Genomic DNA, 18,327 nt, shown 5'->3' with positions numbered 1-18,327 from the left:
TTTCTAAATCTTCCTATATTCCTTAAGTGAAGGCCCTCTCATCCTCCCTAAATGTACCTGGAAACTTTTTGCCTTGATTTTTTCCTTTGTCTTTGTTTGTACATATATTATATGATTCCTTTGTACAATAATTCTTGAGGGCCTAACGTATTGATTATCATTCATATATACTCAATTCCTTGCTTATAGTAAACATTTAACAAATGTTTATTGATTAATTCAATTTAGTAAAGAAATCTGAGAAAGATAAACTGAGATCACAAAGCACTGGGTAAATCTGATCAAGTCAACAAATCAACAGCATTTATTAAGCATCTACAATGTGCCTACTATTGTCAGACTTCATGAATTAGTCTTCCATGTCCCTTTCACAAGTTTCTGTAAATCAAAGGAAAGATCTAAAATCTTTCCTTTGATTTACAGAAACTTGTTATTCATGTTATTAATATTGTTAAAAAGTTCACTGACATACCAACATGGAAGAAAGTTTTCAGGGAGTTATAAGATTAGAAAATAGAGGGAATTTCTGGGGCTAAGAATCTGTCCACAAGTGGCAACTATGGAGCCTTATTTTTAAAGTAAGGGATATTTGTTTTTTTGTTTGTTTGTTTGTTTGTTTATTTGTTTGCTTTTTTAATGTATCTTTGACTGAAAGAGTATCCCCTATGTTTTTTACAGACATAATCCTGAAGGAGAAGAGGAAGCGATTTGTGGAGTCAGCGAACAAGGGTGTAATCAGTGGATTACTGGATGACTTACTGGAAATCAAAGTGCTGAATCAGGAAGAAATGGAGATAGTGAGAGAAGAAAATAAAACAATCAACTATCAGGCTCTGAGACTAATTGATAATGTCTCTAACAAAGGTTCTAAAGCCAGCCAACATCTTATTAAAAGTATCATTGAAAGAGATAGACATCTTGCAGACAAGCTTGGATTGTTTTCAGGTTAGTGTCAATATCTCAGCTGAAAGGGGACCCTAGATATTCCTTGCATTTTGGAACCTTCTATATGAAAAGAAGATTATTTCCATCAGCTAAAAGAAGCCTTTGTCTAACTCACTGATTTTGATTGTATAACAATGACAATGTTTTACTGGGATTTTTTTTTTTTCTGGGAATGTTTTTCCCACTCATAATCTTACTGTAGTGTCTCCCTCTCCCCCCCCCCCCCAGTATGCTAAAGAGTTTAGCAGCGTTCAGTGGATCTTATCTCTTCTATGTTTTCCATATACTTACCTGTCCAGGAATGTTATAGATCCTGATAAGAAACTCTGCTCTCTGTTTCTCTTCCCCTACATATACAGCAGAGAAATAAAAGAGTAAACTGAGTTGAAAGAAAATAAGAATTTAAAGAAGTATTTAGATTAACAGTGAGCAGGATCATATCTTAGTGGGAAGTGAACAGGCTCCTGGTCCTGCAAATATACTCCTGCTAAGGAATGACAGCATCAGAGTGACCCCTTCTCTCTCCTACCAATGTGGGTTTACTGGCTTACAGTCTAGACAAGAATGCAAATAGAGGTGAGGAGGCAGATTATTTCATATATGTTCAGAAAGCTAAAACAAAACAAAGGCATATAGTTGGTAGAAGCAGTGACATTTGTGTTTGTGGCACTACAATTAGGAAAGGTAGATGGATTGTGATGGATTGTTGCTTTGTGAAAAGGGACAGTTTAAGAAGACTGGAAACTTAAGAAGGTGCCAGATTATGAATGTCTTTAAATGTCAAACATCATTTTGTACTTTATCCTGGTGGTAATAGGAAACCACTGGGGATTAATGGGTGATAGATGTTAGATGTCCCTTGGATAAAACTGTGCTTTAGAAGAATCACTGGACTAATTATCTCTCAGTGCTAAGATCAAACTGTAAAAGTCTAAGTTATTCTATATTTTCTTCCAGGACTCTAGAAGACAGAAAGACAGAAAGAAAATGAATAGGGTGAATCTGTGCTTTAAATAACAACTCAGATGTAAGAGTTTTACAGTTACTGATTAGGAAAACAACTTGAAGTCCATTTCATTGTCTTTACATATAGCCTTTGAGTCATTTTGAAGTGAAAGAACTACAGGAACTTTCAGAGAATCTAAAAATCAGGCCCATTCTTCCCTTTTCTCCCATATATGGAAAGAGAAAAAACAATTAAGAGTAAAGTTGTTTGCCCCACAGGTCATAAGCAAAGCTTGTTCTAAATTATGTTCCAAAGTAACCACGAAGAAAACTGCCAATGATACCAAAGATATTAAAATATGTAGGGAAATAATTACCACAAAGTCTTGAATCCAGACATCCACAGAGAACATGGTTCTACCTTAATAAAACATATATATACCACAAAGACAAATAAAAAAGACTCCTTTCCAATGAGAAGTCATTTAGATTAGGCTTGAATAAATCTACAAATGGGGAATGCCCACAGATACTCTATGAGAACAGTCCATTCCATTGTTGGACAACTCAAATTGTTATGATTCGTACTTATAGTAACTCAAAATATTCTTTCCTAAAACTGTCTTCTTCCGAGTAATGCCAGTTCTACCCTATCAAACAATTAGAACTAATCTCATTTTGTAATGTTCTTTTAGAAATCTATCATATGCTCTGGTAAGGTTGTAGATTTTTCTTTTTTATACTTCTTTAATTCTTTCAACTGTTTTCCTTACATCATTGTTCCCATATCTCTCATTTTCCTGGTTTCCCTCTTCTAGATGTGTTTCAGTTATCCATGTTCTTTTAAAAATGTAGTATCTGGAATTAAACACAAATATCTAGAAGTAATCTGGGCAGACTACAGTGAAACAAGTGTTTCCCTTTTGGGGGCACTACATTTTTACCAATGTACCCTAAGAAATTCAACTTACTATATATAAAGGTGAGGTTAAAGTCATTCCACTCCCTTTCGTCCTGATAGATTTATCAGGTAAAAACATATTTCAATTAGTCAAACAATCATATATTTTAGCATAAATGTGAAAATCCTAGAAAGCCACTGAAAAATTTATAGTCATATTTCCTAGGATCCTTATTATTTCCTGAATTCTACTAAGTTTATAGAAAGTTGATGAATTTCTCTGTAATATGGCTGAGGCCCATCTAATAACTTTGCATTATTTCTCCCTTTATGTAAGGTATTCAATCCACAGGTTGACATGTATTCTTTTTAGCCTTGGTAAGTATTTCTGTGCTAGGTTTTGAATTTGGCCCCACCCTTATATTAAACTTTTTATGAGTTTTTAAATGAAAGATGGGTCTAACTATGGCTAATCATTAATGTAACAGAGTAAAACTAGCAACATTTTCTCCAGTAAATTGATTTCAGGAAAATTCATTTTATTGTCACTGAATTTTAAAGTGTAAAGGTCTTCTAATACACTATTTTCATTTTACAGATAAAGAAATCAAAGTCCAGTCATTTTATGTTAGGAATTCTTCATCTTTCTGTATCATACTCCCCTTTGGCAGCCTGGCAAATCTAACGGATCCCTTCTCAAAATAATGTCTTTAAATATACATAATAAAATATATAGATTTATAAGGAAGTTATATTTAAATATAGTTACAAAATGCTTTTGAAAAACACCTTTCTGGGCTTTAGTTAAAAAAAAAATTGGTCTAAATAACTAATTATCATACAGCTAATTAATGACAGGTGTGATTCTGGAGCCCAGATCTTTTAAATTAAAGTTAAGACAGGATTTATTCGAATGAAAAGTCAGGATTTCATATCAACCTTTTAAAATTTCTCCTTGCTTATTTTAGGTCAGCATTCCTGGATTTTTTGTTTAATTACAAGAAAATACATTTTTTTGTTTTTTTGTTTTTCTTTCCTAAATTTCAGGAAGGGTTGAAGTGAGGCTTTAAATTAGTTTTCTGCCTCAGAGAAGGACATGTTTCCTAGGAAGGATCAAGTTTGTCTCCTGACAAATCAATCCCAATAGAATTTAGCATGGTAAGGAACTGTAGAGATCACGTCTCCAATTTTACATATAAGGAAACTGAAGACCAGAGAACCTAAAAGGCTTTGCACAAGGCCACATAGATATTAAGTACAATGCTGGACTCTCTCTAAAATGAATGCTTTCTAGTGGTTTTTTAAACTCTTCAAAGCCCCTGCTCCTAATCTACATTCCTAATGAAACAAAGGTATATAAGGGCTATTTAATTACTATAAACCCTTGAACTCAAACTATAGTAATACAAACTCTCAGAGGTAACATATCCCTGATGGGTATTGTTTTTACCCCTCTTTCACCTCTGGGACTCAAAGAATTGCTATTTCATGATTCTTCATGAATCATGCTTGCTCCATAGATAGGGATTAATGCTGTATACTGATTTTCCAGTTTCTCCATGGCATACGTAGTTCCAACCACCCTTTTGTTCACATAAAGTGCTAAGGATTTTGTATCTTAAGTACTCAGAAGAAAAATCTCCATCTTGGAAAAGAAATTCAGTTTGTGAACAGGCTAACCCTCTAATAAAAAGGTGTTTTAGAGAAAAATGATCTCACAACTCTAACGCTTTGTTCCTCTCTACAGGATCTCAGACAGAACAACTGGCTATATCTAATGTTGAAGGATTTCAGAAAAATTCTTTCTCACCAGGTAACCTGTCTTAAAATTTTCCCTGGGGCTCATCTCTCCTGAAAACAAAATAAACCAAATAAATAAACAAAAACCTTCAGGGTAAATAATGAAGAAAGTGGAGACTTCTCATTGGGAAATTCAGAACTAAGATTCCTCATCACCAAATCAAGGAAAGGGTTGTCTTTGACATGGTAGAGTTAGAAGTAAAAGAGGTGTGAGAAAATTGCCTTTCATCCTTAACCCTATGCAAAAATCATTTTACCTAGTTTGTCTGATTTAGAGATCAATAGAAAGCTCAGAGACCCAGGGACTAGGAGAGGTCTGTAGATAGTTCTTATTCCCTGTATCTGAAACATCAAAATTGAATGGGTGAGTCAACCAAAACAATAAGATTGTCATGGTTTGGGCATATGCTATAATTCCCTCCTATAATTCTCCATGTCATATCTATTTTCTTTCTTCACATTATTTTCCTCTTCCCCAGAAGTAATTATTTTCCCTTGGTTTAGGTTCAGTTCAATTTTATTTTTTTGAGTTAAAATATTATTGTCTATGCAATGACTTTATTTCATATTTGACCTACCCTGGAGGCTACTATTGGCTGTCCTGTAGGGAAGCATTTGATGATCCTAACCAACAGTTAGTAGTGGAACCCTTGGCTCAATCCCAGCTCATCCAATAGGTTGACTTTTTGCCACCGCATTCTACTTTCTAAACTAATCCTTGTTCCTTAATTCTTTGTTCCATAATTCTTCTTCATAAATCTCCACAACATACCTTCCTCAAGGTCAATGGAAAAAAAAAGTCTGATTTCTCATTAGCAAAAGATATAGAGTCTGGCCTCCTTACCTCACTGTTTTCCATTTTACTAATCACATAGTTTTATTTTCCCTATTATCTCTTTCTCTAATTCTAGCTGATTTCTCCTTCATTCCTTTATCTATCTTAATTCTACTTAACCCCAATCCTGCTCTAGATGCACCTTCATATTCTACTGTATTCTCTGGAATGTGTGTTCTCTTATTAACATCTTTAAAAAGAAAAATAAAAACAAAACAAATCTTTTCCATTTTCTGTTTCCATCTTTTGATACTCACTGTCTTTGTGACAATAACTTAGCAACCTCGCCTCCTTTTAAATTTACACTATCCACATTTATCACTGAATATAAAGCCTAATAACCTTTTCCTATCTACTCCAAGTTTGTTTCTCCTTTCTCAATGTCTTTTGTGCCAACCCAACAGTCTTTCCATCACAATTTTATGAGGGGACATGAATATACATATCATTTTCCTTCCATATTCTACCTTCCATGTTTCTAAATCTACTCAGTTTTCTTGATTTATTTATCTATTCTTCCTCAGCTATGTATATTAGCATTATTACACATCTTACTAGTTCTCAAAAATGTTTATAAACTCCAAAATTCCTTTATTATATGGTAATATGTCTTACAGCCTCTAACCCTAAAACTTCTAACCTAATTCTTCATCTACTTCAGAGTTTTTAATAATTCCTCAAGCTATATTAACCTTGCATTATTTAAAATCTCCTCCCTCCCTTATCTAAATGCTTAAATTGAGTGGTTCAAATGGACACTATAGTATTCTTTTAAGCTCTTTGACCCTTTTTGGTACTGTTGATTGAACCATGTTAAATTGCCCATATTATACCTCCTTTGCTCCTGTTTATGTGCTGCTGAAAGGCCCAGGAGGAAATAACAAAATCATGCTGATTAGGTCTACTATAAATTTATTACTTTTTAAAATGATTGTCAGTTTCACCTATCTCAGTGGATGTCCCAAACCTTCTTGTCTCTTGTATAATCTCTCGATATTTTTCCCTCCTGCTATTGCTATGTAAATTAAAATATTAATCTTTGGATTGTTCTTAAGGCTAGGATTAGAAATTGAGCAACATCTGATTAAAGTTTTTTACATAGTTCAAAATCAATTATTTCCACATGTATTGCACAAGATAACAGTTTTGCTCAATTTTAATAAGATACATTAATTTAAAATAACTAATAATTAAAATAACTAATTTTTTGTAAGCTAATAGCTTTTATAACTTTAAAATTATTGAAGGTCAAAACTACAACAAATTTTTGGGACACTTTCTCTTGCTTTCTTTGTTAAATGTCAACATTTCATATCTACACACATTTTTTTCTCTTCTTACTATTTTATAAATGTTCTGAAATCTGATTTCTGATGTCATCTTTAATCCAAAAGAATCCTGTGAAAAGTTGCTTAAGTTAAGAGAACATTAAGATGTTCTCTTAATTACTAAATATTATAGCCTTTTTCTCAAATCTTATTCTTTTCAATCTCTTCACAGCCTTTGGTACTGTCATTCTACTGCATTTTTTTTTCTTCTTTTTTTTCATGACATTGAATTTTAAAAATTAGAAGAATTCAAAAAGAACAATCTCTTTTAATGAATTATCATCTAATTCATAAGTCTTTGCTTTGCACCCTATTTTTCTTTTATCTCTGTATTGGTGATATTATCTGTTTTTCTGGTCTTACTCTTTAGAATGATAAACTCTATACTGATGATTTTCAGCACTTTGTGACCAACCCTACTCTTTTTTAAAAACCAATCTCTTTTCTTAATTACAATCTAACTTCTCCACCTGAATATTTGTAATTTCTATTTTTTAGGCATTACAAATCCAAAATATCTAAAACAGAATTCTTTATATTTCCACTCATACTCATTTTTTTTAACTTTCCTATTGAAATTCCTATTGAACCTATGAAAGTACCACAATAAAAAAGAAACAACAACATTATTTCTAGTTATGTAGGTTTGAAACTTTGGTATAATCCAATACTATATACTCTTACTCATTCCAAATGTCCAAATCATTTGTCAGTTTTTGTTATTTCTGCCTTCATATCTCTCTTATATATCATTTTATCTTCAGTCATATAGCCCAAACCCTAATTCTAGTTTTCATTAGCTCTTACTTGGATTACTGCAATTACTTTCTATTTGGTCTCTCTGTTTTAAGTCTCGCTGCATTCATATTCATTCTTATAGGGCTGTCAAAGATCCTTGAAAAAATGTTTCTGTTATTTCCTTTCTTTTTATTCCACAGTGCCTAACATAATATTTCCCTCAAAGAAAACATTTAATAATGCTTCTTGATTGATTAATTGAAATCATGAACATGTAAATCCAAGGGAATTTTTTCAGGACACAAGAAAATCAGAGCATGTAATAGGGATTCTTATGCAAGCAAAATATCACATATCACAAGGTATCTTTTATTTTGCAGTTCCTCCGACATTCCAGGATATTGCCGCAGACACACTCAGGCTTTGTTCCCATGAAGATTTCCAAAGGCTAAGGAAGGAGATGGCAGGACAGGTGCTATGTATTGTTATTTAACTGCATAGAAGGGGAAAAATATTGCTAACTCACCCAGTTTCATAAATATGTGATTCGTTGGTGTGAAGAGGATCTTTTTTAGAGCTTCTTTAATGATTGTGGGACACCAAAGAACAAGAACTTTACAATTTCCACAATTCCCAGATTTCTTGATCCTCTTTTCTCTAATTGTTAAGAAATAAAATTTTCCTAAATGTTTTTCTCATTTTTGTCCATGACCATTCAATGAACACTCACTACCCATTCTGGATTTTTGATACTTCTTTCTTCTATTCCTTATATCCAACCTTATTTCTATTTAAGACATTGTTTATATTGAGACATCCCATAAAGGTCGGAAAAGAAAATTACAATTATCTCAACTGAGCAACTTGGCTTAGTCTTTGCATTGTAAGTGGCTGAGGAAGCCTCATTCACATTCACATTTGTTCCCTACAGATATACCCAGTGATGGAGAAAGAAACCCGCACATGCCTGGCGTTTATCATCTGGAATGTGAAGTTTGATTATCTCCCTCAGCGAACAGGGGCTAATAATGACATCACAGGAATGCAGGACCTTCTTGAGGGTCTGGGTTACAGAGTAGATGTTGAAAAGAACCTCACAGCTTTGGTAAGCACAGAGACAAACAATTTTCCACTCCCAAAGTGATAGACAATTCCTGCTCCAGGCAATACAAAAGTGTTATTCCAAGGGCCAAGAGAGCTCAGAATGGTCCCCAGAGAGTTCAGCACTATGGAACACATTTCGTAATCTGGATAGCTTTTTTTGGACTTGATGAAACCACTCTCTTCCCTTGAAACTTTCTTAAAGGTGTTGATTTTAAAAGCTTTCTGTGTTTCCCTTAAAATGTAACTTGAGCGGGCAAAACCAAGATAGCAGAGAGCAGACACAACTTTCTGTGATCTTCTCTGATCTTCTCTCAAACTCATAGCAGATTAAGCTTTGGAGTGACAGATATCAGGAGTACAACACATTTCCAGAAGAAAATACCTTGGAAGAACTTGGGAAAAGGTCTGTTTCAAATGGGCAAGGGGACAGTCTGCTGAATCCAGGCCCCAGCAGAGCCCAGGGCAAGGAACTGGGGCAGAGAGTCAGAGAATTGCCATGTTGTCCTGGATGCAAGCAGGTATTAGTAGATTTGCTGCAACACAACCAAAAGTAAATACCAAAAGCAAATTGTAAGCACCTGAATCCTAGAAGAACTCCACACATTAATCAGCTGTGGTTAACCAGCTATTAACCACAATTAACAGCACAATTAAACGACCAGAAATCAGTCAGAAACACTGGCCCAGGGCAAACTAAAGCAGCTGTCATTCCTTTGCATTAAAAACAGATCTCAACCCCTAAAAAATGTACAAAAAAGGAAAAAGAATTCTGAACATAGACAACTTTTATGGACAGAGGGAATAGACTTAAACCCTGAGATTCCTAAAGGCAAATCAAATTCAAATGAAGTCCCAAAAGGATATATGAACTGGTCCCCATTTCACAAGGCTTTCTTGGAAGATTTCAAAAAGGATCTTAAGAAAGAGTTAGAAGAAAAATGGAAAAAGGAAATGAGATCTTTGCAAGAGGGTATGGAAAAGGAAAACAGAAAATTTCCAAAGAAATCTCCTTAAAAAACATTTGTTGAAATGGCAAAACCATATAACTTCCTACAAAATAGATTTGATGAAAATGAGAAAAGTACATAAATCCTTACAAAATAGATATGAAAAAGATACCAACTTGTAGAAAAACAGAAGTTGTGAAATGGAAAACAAAATGCAAAAAAAAAAAATAAATAAAACAATTCAATTGGCCAAATACAAAAGGAGCTTAAAAAAGTAATTGAAGAAAATAATACATTAAATTAGAATTGAACCAATGGAAGTGAATGACTCGATTAGACTTTAAGAATCAGTCAAACCAAACAAAAAATGAATAAATAAAAGAAAATATAAAATACCTCCTAGGAAAAACAATTTACTTGGAAAATACATCTAGGACAGATAATCTAAGGATTATTGGATCTCCTGAAAGTCATGATGAAAAAAAGAACCTAGGGTTCTTTTTGAACCCTAATACCAAAGTTTCAAACCTACATAACTAGAAATAATGTTGTTGTTTCTTTTTTATTGTGGTACTTTCATAGGTTCAATAGGAATTTCAATAGGAATGGGATGAACTCTCCCATAAAACAGAAGTGAATAGCATATTGGATTAAAAGCCAGAATCCTACAATATGTTGTTTACAAGAAACACATTTAAGACAGAGTGAGCATACACAGTGAAGATAAAGGGTTAGAGCAGAATTTATTATGCATTAAATGAAGTTAAAAAAAAAAGATAGTCATGATTTCCTAATTAAAAGAGATAAAAAGATAATTATATTTTGCCAAAGGTTATCACGGATACTGAAGAAATATCAATACTAAACATATATACACCAAGTGTCACCAAATTCCTAGAGAAAAATTTGAGAGATCAAGAAGAAATAGACAGCAATACTATATTAGTGGGGGATTTCAACCTTGCTCTCTCAGAACTAGATAAATCAAACCACAAAATAAATAGGAAAGAAGTTAAGGAGATGAATAGAATACTAGAAAAGTTAGGCATAATAGCTCTTTGGAAAAAAATTAGAGATAGGATTATACTTTTTTTTTCTCAGCAGTTCATGGAACCCATACAAAAACTGACCATATATTAGGGCATATAAACTTCAAAATCAAATGCAGACAGGCAGAAATAGCAAAAATTTTTTTAGCATGATGCAATAAAAATCACATGCAATAAAAGGACAGGGGGAAATAGAAAAAAAAATTTAATTGGAAACTAAATAATCTAATCCTAAAGAATGAATGGGTAAAACAACAAATCAAAGACACAATCAATAATTTCATCCAAGAAAATGACAATAATAAGATGACATACAAAAGTTGTGAGCTACTGTCAAAGCATTATTAGGGGAAATTTTATAACTGTAGATGTTTACTTGAATAAAATAGAGAAAGAGAAAATCAATAAATTGTGATTACAACTAAAAACATTGAAAACCCTCAATTAAATACCAAATTTGAAATTCTGAAAATAAAAGCAGAGATTAATAAAATTGAAAATATGAAACCATTGAATTAATAAATAAAACAGAGTTCATTTATTAAAAAACCAAGAAAATTGATAAACCTTTAGTTAATTTGATTGCAAAAAAAGAAAATCAATTGTTAGACTCAAAAATGAAAAGGGAGAACTTTCCCTAATGAAAAGGAAATTAGAATAATAATTAGAAATTATTTTGCCCAACTATATGTCAATAAATTTGATAATCTGAGTGAAATGGAAGAAAATTTGAAAAATGTTGGTTGTTCAGGTTAATAGAAGAAGAAATAAATTATTTAAATAGTTCTATTTTAGAAAAAGAAATAGAACAACTATCTAATGTTTGACAAACCCAAAGACCCCAGTTTTTGAGATAAGAACTCATTATCTGACAAAAACTACTGGGAAAATTGGAATCTAATAAAGCAGAAACTAGGTATTGACCCACACGTAAAACCATATACCAAGGCGTCATGATTTAGACAGAAAGAGTATATTATAAACAAATTAGGAGAACATAGGATACTTTACTTGTCAGATCTGTGGAGAAGGAAAGAATCTGTGACCAAAGAAGAACTGGAAGTCATAATTGAACATCAAATAGATAATTTTGATTATATCAAATTAAGAAGGTTTTGTACAAACAACTAATGCAGACAAGATTAAAAGAGAAGCAATAAACTGGGGAAACATTTTTTATATTTAAGAGTTCTGATAATGACCTCATTTCTACAATATATAGAGAATTGACTCACATTTACAAAAATTCAAGCCATTCTCCAATTGATAAATGTTAAAATATGAACAGAAAATTTTCAGATGAAAAAATTAAAACCATCTCTAGTTATATGAAAAGGCGGTTTAATCATTATTGATCAGAGAAATGTCAATTAAGACAACTCTGAGATACCACTGCACACTTCCCAGATTGGCTAAGATGACAGGAAAGGTTAATGACAAATGTTGGAAGGGATGTGGGAAAACTGGGACACTAATACATTGTTGGTGAAATTGTGAACGGATCCAACCCTTCTGGAGAGCAATTTGAAACTATGCTTGAAAAGTTATCAAACTGCATACCCTTTGATCCAGCAGTGTTTCTACTGGGATTATATGTTAAAGTAATGAAAAGGACCCACATGTGCAAAAATGTTTATAGCAGTCCTTTTTGTAGTGGCAAGAAACTGGAAGCTGAGTGGATGCCCAACAGTTGGAAAATGGCTGAATAAATACTACATGCTACATGAATATTGTGGAATATTATTGTTGTATAAGAAATGATCAGCATGATTTTAGAGAGGCCTGGAGAGACTTATATGAACTGATGTTGAGTTAAAGGAGCAGAACCAAGAGTCTATTGTACACAGCAACAGTAATATTATATGACAATCAATTCTGATGAACAAGACACTTTCCAACAATGAGATGATTGAGGCCAGTTTCAATGATCTTGTGACAAAGAGAGCCATCTACACCCAGAGAGAGAACTGTGTGAACTGAGTGTGGATCACTGCTTAGCATTTTCATTCTTTTTGTTGTTTGCTTGCATTTTGTTTTCTTACTCATTTTTTCCCTTTTTGATCTGATTTTTCCAATGAAGCAAGATAATTATGTAAATATATATATATATATATATATATATATATATATATATATTTGTTTTTTGACATGTATAACATATATTGGATAGCTCACCATCTCAGGGAGGGGATGAGGGGAAGGAGAGGAAATTTTGGAATACAAGGCTATGCAAGAGTCAATATTGAAAAATTATTTGTCCATATGTTTTGAAAATAAAAAGTTTAAAAAGAGAGAGCGCATAAAAAATAAAATAAAATTTATCTTGAGGAGGCAGTTAGATGACATAATGAATACAGGACCTTCCCTGGAGTGCGGATGACTTAAGTTCAATTCTGGCCTTAGTCACTTAATACTTCCTAGATGTGTGATCCTGGAGAAGTTACTTAACCCTTATTGCCTTGCAAAAGATAAAATGAAATAAAGTGCAAATTAAATCTTCTTTTAAATTGAAATAATTTATTTTACCCCTAAAATAACCATTAACTGAATGTCCACATAACCAGTTTCTTTGATTATACATTCCTGGATCATGTATTCTATACTTTCTTTTAGTAAATGGAATCAAAGCTGAAGCAATTTGCCTCCCGCCTAGAGCACCAGACTTCTGATAGTACTTTTTTGGTGCTCATGTCTCATGGTGTGACAAATGGCATCTGTGGGAAGGATTACACAGACATAGATCGCCAAATACTACCTATTGAAAGGATCTTCCAAATATTTAACACCAGGAACTGTCCTAGTCTGAAGGACAAGGCCAAGATCATTATTCTTCAGGCTTGCCGAGGGGGTGAGTATGGATTGTGATTAATCTAGAGCATTACATTATTCAATTTCTATAATGTTATGAGAAGGGCAGAAACAAAGACAGAAAACAGAGACTGAGAATGAGACAGAGACAGAGAAAAACACAAAGAAACAGAGACAGACACATGTAGAGGAAGAGAAAGACAGATAGACACAGAAGAGACAGACAGACAGACAAGGTATTTGAATTGTTAGTGCCAGATATCAGCTCAAAATTGAGGATGCTTTATTAACCCCAAATCTCATGTTTCTTCAGGGAATTCAGGAACTGTTTGGGCCAATGATTCAGTAACACCCTTTGCAGACGTATCTACAGGACCCATACATCTTGGAAAGTGATGCTTTCTATAAGGCTCATGTGGAGAAGGACTTCATTGCTTTCTGCTCATCAACTCCAAGTAAACCACTTCCTAAGCAAGACTTTTCTAATGAGAATCTCCCAGTGTACAGTCTCTATTTATCTAGTGTGAAATGGAGCAAGAAGTTATATTGGGATTTGGTGGAGGATCATATGGTGACTGTAGCATACTTGTTTGCTCCTTTTCTAGAAAACCTCATTGGCTCCTTCTAGTTAAACTTGATACACTTTTTCTCACAGTAACTGATATCATATATATTCTATTCCTTCAATAAGGCTGACTGACACCAAACTTATTATTTTCAAAACACTGCCCCATATGGCAAAACATCTTAAACACACACACACGTATATAAACAATTACCTAAAAACACATCCTTTGGATATCACTTTGGAGAAACAAATTGATCAAGTGTATAATATATTGATTAAGAACAAAAGTGAAGAAATCGGAGTCAAACAGAATTAGAAAGTGTACCTTTAAAAACTAAGTGTTTAAGAAAGACATTGAAGATTATGGATGTTAAATGGCAGTGTAGAGAATGAAGGGAAAATGTTTATAGGTACATGTGCTAGTGTTGTTACATTTCCTAGAATCTCATTCTCAAATACATTCTTTTGGAGAACAGAATTCATCTCTTAAGAAAGAAAAATCTGATTTTTGTTTTAAAAAAATCCTGGTTGGCCAAGATGGCGGAGAAGACACACGCAACTTTCTAAGCTCTTCTCTTACCCTCTTTATCAATATTATATCGAGCCTCAAAAATAGTCTTGACTGCTACAATTCATAAAGATAAGAAGTAGAACAACTCACCAGCCGAAGAAAATCTGCAGTCTCGCCAAAAAAAGGTTGGTTCCGGGGCCAGGGGGGAGATCAGTGCAGACTGGGAGAGAAATTAGGTTCTGAGGAGAGCCTCAAACCGAAAGTGAAAGCATAGATCTCAGCACAAGCTCGCAGCCCCAACCCGCAGTACAGGGCTTTTCCTTGGGGCAGCTGTGATCCTGCACGGCAGGAGGATGCAGCCCGGGTTAGCCTCCAATCTGCACAGTGGGGGGCTCGGCTTGGGGCCATAGAGCTTTTCCAGGGCCGATTTGCATCAGGCAGAGACACTGGGCAGAGTTTGCTGCAGTCTGCGGTCTGCTGCTAATACTCACAGTCCCACCAGAGGCTCCGGCCTGGGGCTGTGACACTTTCACCCCTTAGTCTCTAGCCAGGGCAATCGCTAACCCACACAGCCCAACAGGGCACTTAGATAGCTCGGCCAGTGCTGAATCCACTTCCTGTTGGGGAAAGGGAAGACTCCCACTCAGAGCACTCCCATACCTCGGAGCCGGAAATCGGTTTACATCTCTCCCTGCTCTGCAGAGGAAGCTGGTAACCCCCTTGCCTAGGAGACATACCCTAAAGGCTTTAAAACATGAATAAAAAGATGAAAAGAACGATCCACAGCTTCTATGCAGAAAAAGAGCAGGTCAGCAAACCTGAAGAGACCTCAAACAGCAAAAATGCATCAGACTGTCCTCCTTTACATGATGCTCTCATAGAAGAGACCATTAAAAGTCTCAAAAGAGAGTTAGAAGATAAATGGGGAAAGGAAAGAGAAGCCTTACAAGAGAGCAACAACTTCCTGAAATACGAATTGGAAAAGTTAAAAAATTCCCAGGAAGTGCAGGGAAACAAAATTGGTGAATTGGAAAAATAAAGAACTCGCAAGAAAGTAGGACTTGAGAATTGGAAAAGACAAAGAACTCGCAAGAAAGTAGGATCTGTGAATTGGAAAAGACAAAGAACTCGCAAGAAAGTAGGATCTGTGATTTGGAAAAAGAAAATAATTCACTAAAAAAAAAATTAGTGAAATGGAAAAAAATCCACAGACCAAAACAATACATTTAAAAACTCAATTGGACATATACAGAAAGAAGTAAAAAAAGCTAATGAAGAAAATAATTATTTAGTAAAAATAACTCTTGAGAATTGTATTTCTGTTGTGGATATACAAAAAGAATACATGTATAATTTGATTGTACTGATATAACATAAAAAAGACTGTGCATACCCTTTGATCCAGCAGTGTTACTACTGGGATTATATCCCAAAGAGATTATAAAGAAGGGAAAGGGACCTGTATGTGCACGAATTTTTGTGGCAGCCCTTTTTGTAGTGGCTAAAAACTGCAAACTGAATGGATGTCCATCAGTTGGAGAATGGCTGAATAAATTGTGGTATATGAATATTGTGGAATATTACTGTTCTGTAAGAAATGACCAACAGGATAATTTCAGAAAGGCCTGGAGGGACTTACACGAACTGATGCTGAGTGAAATGAGCAGGACCAGGAGATCATTATATACTTCAACAACAATACTAGATGATGACCAGTTCTGATGGATCAGGCCATCCTCAGCAACGAGATCAACCAAATCATTTCTAATGGAGCCAGTAATGAACTGCACCAGCTATGCCCAGAAAAAGAACTCTGGGAGATGACTAAAAACCATTACATTGAATTCCCAATCCCTATATTTATGCACACCTGCATTTTTGATTTCCTTCACAAGCTAATTGTACAATATTTCAGAGTATGATTCTTTTTGTACAGCAAAATAACGTTTTGGTCATGTATACTTATTGTGTATCTAATTTATATTTTAATATATTTAACATCTACTGGTCATCCTGCCATCTAGGGGAGGGGGTGGGGGGTAAGAGGTGAAAAATTGGAACAAGAGGTTTGGCAATTGTTAATGCTGTAAAGTTACCCATGCATATATCCTGTAAATAAAAGGCTATTAAATTAAAAAAAAAAAAATCCTGGTTTATACAATCTGCTGCTAAGTTAATTTAGGCCCTTATTACTTCTAGTTTCGAGTAATGTAATGTGTTTCTAATAAGTTGCTCTGTCTTCATTCTCTTTTTCTTCAAGGCATTTTTCATATTGCTGCCAAAACCATCTTAAGGTACAGATCTGAAAGAGTATCATTCCCTTGATCAGAAATCTCCAATTGCTCCCGTTTTCTCCCTTAGACTCAGCGCACTGTCTTGCACACAGTGAACATTAGATCAATGTTTGTTCAAATAAATTTCCTGAAAAAAACAAACAAAAACCGACCAAGCATCAACAACAAAAACAAAACAATGGCTCTTAGATTTGCCTTTAAGGCCCTCCAAAACACCTACTACTGAGTTTTTGACCCTAATTTCAAACAATATCTCTTTCTGGCCTTTAATCTTCTAACTACACTAAATAATTAATACCCTTATATCATCCAACTTTCTTTCCTCCAAGCTGTTGTTGAAATAGTTGTAATTCTTCAGAACTCAGTTTAAGTGACATTTCTTCTGGGAAACCTTCTTTGATCCCCTTTCCCAGATGAAAATATTTTCTCCCTTTATAGCAATTTTACTGATCTTTGCCTTTATTATACTCAATCTTTTATATACTTAGGTGTGTTTATGTGTACTATACACTTTTGAATTGTAAATAACTTGAAGAAAGGAAATGTATTATTTTTCATCTTTAAAATGTCTTGCATATATCAGATGTCTTATACATGGAAAATTCATTTCTATTCCCAGATAACAAATCTTGGAGACACACTAAAAAGGGCTCTCTCTTCATCATCCAATTGATTGATTGCTTCAGAAAGTATGCTTGGTGCTGTCATCTGTATGATATTTTCTGGAAAGTAAGAGAATCATCATAAACTTAAAAAGCCCATGTCTGTCCATCTTGATTCTCTATTTTTCCCTTATGTCTTGTAAATCTATGAGTGTCCTTCCTAAACTATAAGGCCTAGGTTAGCACCAACCTGACCTAATATAAAATACATGGGGCAATCAGTTCTTTATATTCTCTTCCTGTCCTGTGGCAACCTGTATGAGTGGTCAATATCAGGCAAAAATCTAGACCTATTTCACCTCCTGTCTTCTCTTGGGAGGTTTGCAAATGGGAAAGGAGATTTACTTGGTATGAGATTTGTTTTGTATTTGGTATTTATGTGTATTTTTATAAGTTATTTTTCCATCTTTTTTGTTTAGGTCCAGCATTCATTTGAGATGCCAATGGAGAAGATACAAATGCCCACCATTGAAAGAGCAACATTAACAAAGTATTTCTATCTTTTTCCGGGAAATTAAAATTAGCAAGCAACAGAAACAGTGGCTGTTGGCAACTCAGGTAAACTGAACTCTTATGGGAGGGATAAAATTTCCATCTCTGGGTTTAACTTGGATAATGGGGGGAAACTGCAAAATGATACTTGTTTTGGTGAATAACGTAGAACTTTTGGACTTTTTATTTTTAATCTTACATGTCATTGGCCTACTTACCTAAATGGAGAAGGTGATGATCAGGCCAACACAAACCTAGCCAGAGCATATTCTTTTCCTGGTTGATAATAGTGGCCAGAATTAGTCCCTTATTTTGACCTTGAATATACCCACAATGATAAGAATTCAGTAGGAAAAATAAACATTTTTTGGATTAGAAGTAGGACTATATAGTAAATTAT

General features: G+C 34.2%; 1 pseudogene; it reads left to right on the top strand.

The window, feature by feature from the left end:
• The first annotated feature begins 629 nt into the window (after nucleotides 1-629).
• On the top strand, nucleotides 630-17,970 carry LOC116422505 (annotated as a pseudogene).
• The last annotated feature ends 357 nt before the right edge of the window (nucleotides 17,971-18,327 follow it).

Source organism: Sarcophilus harrisii, chromosome 3 (genome assembly GCF_902635505.1).
Source record: "Sarcophilus harrisii chromosome 3, mSarHar1.11, whole genome shotgun sequence".
Lineage (NCBI taxonomy): Eukaryota > Metazoa > Chordata > Mammalia > Dasyuromorphia > Dasyuridae > Sarcophilus > Sarcophilus harrisii.
This window is presented reverse-complemented; position numbering and strand designations above follow the sequence as displayed.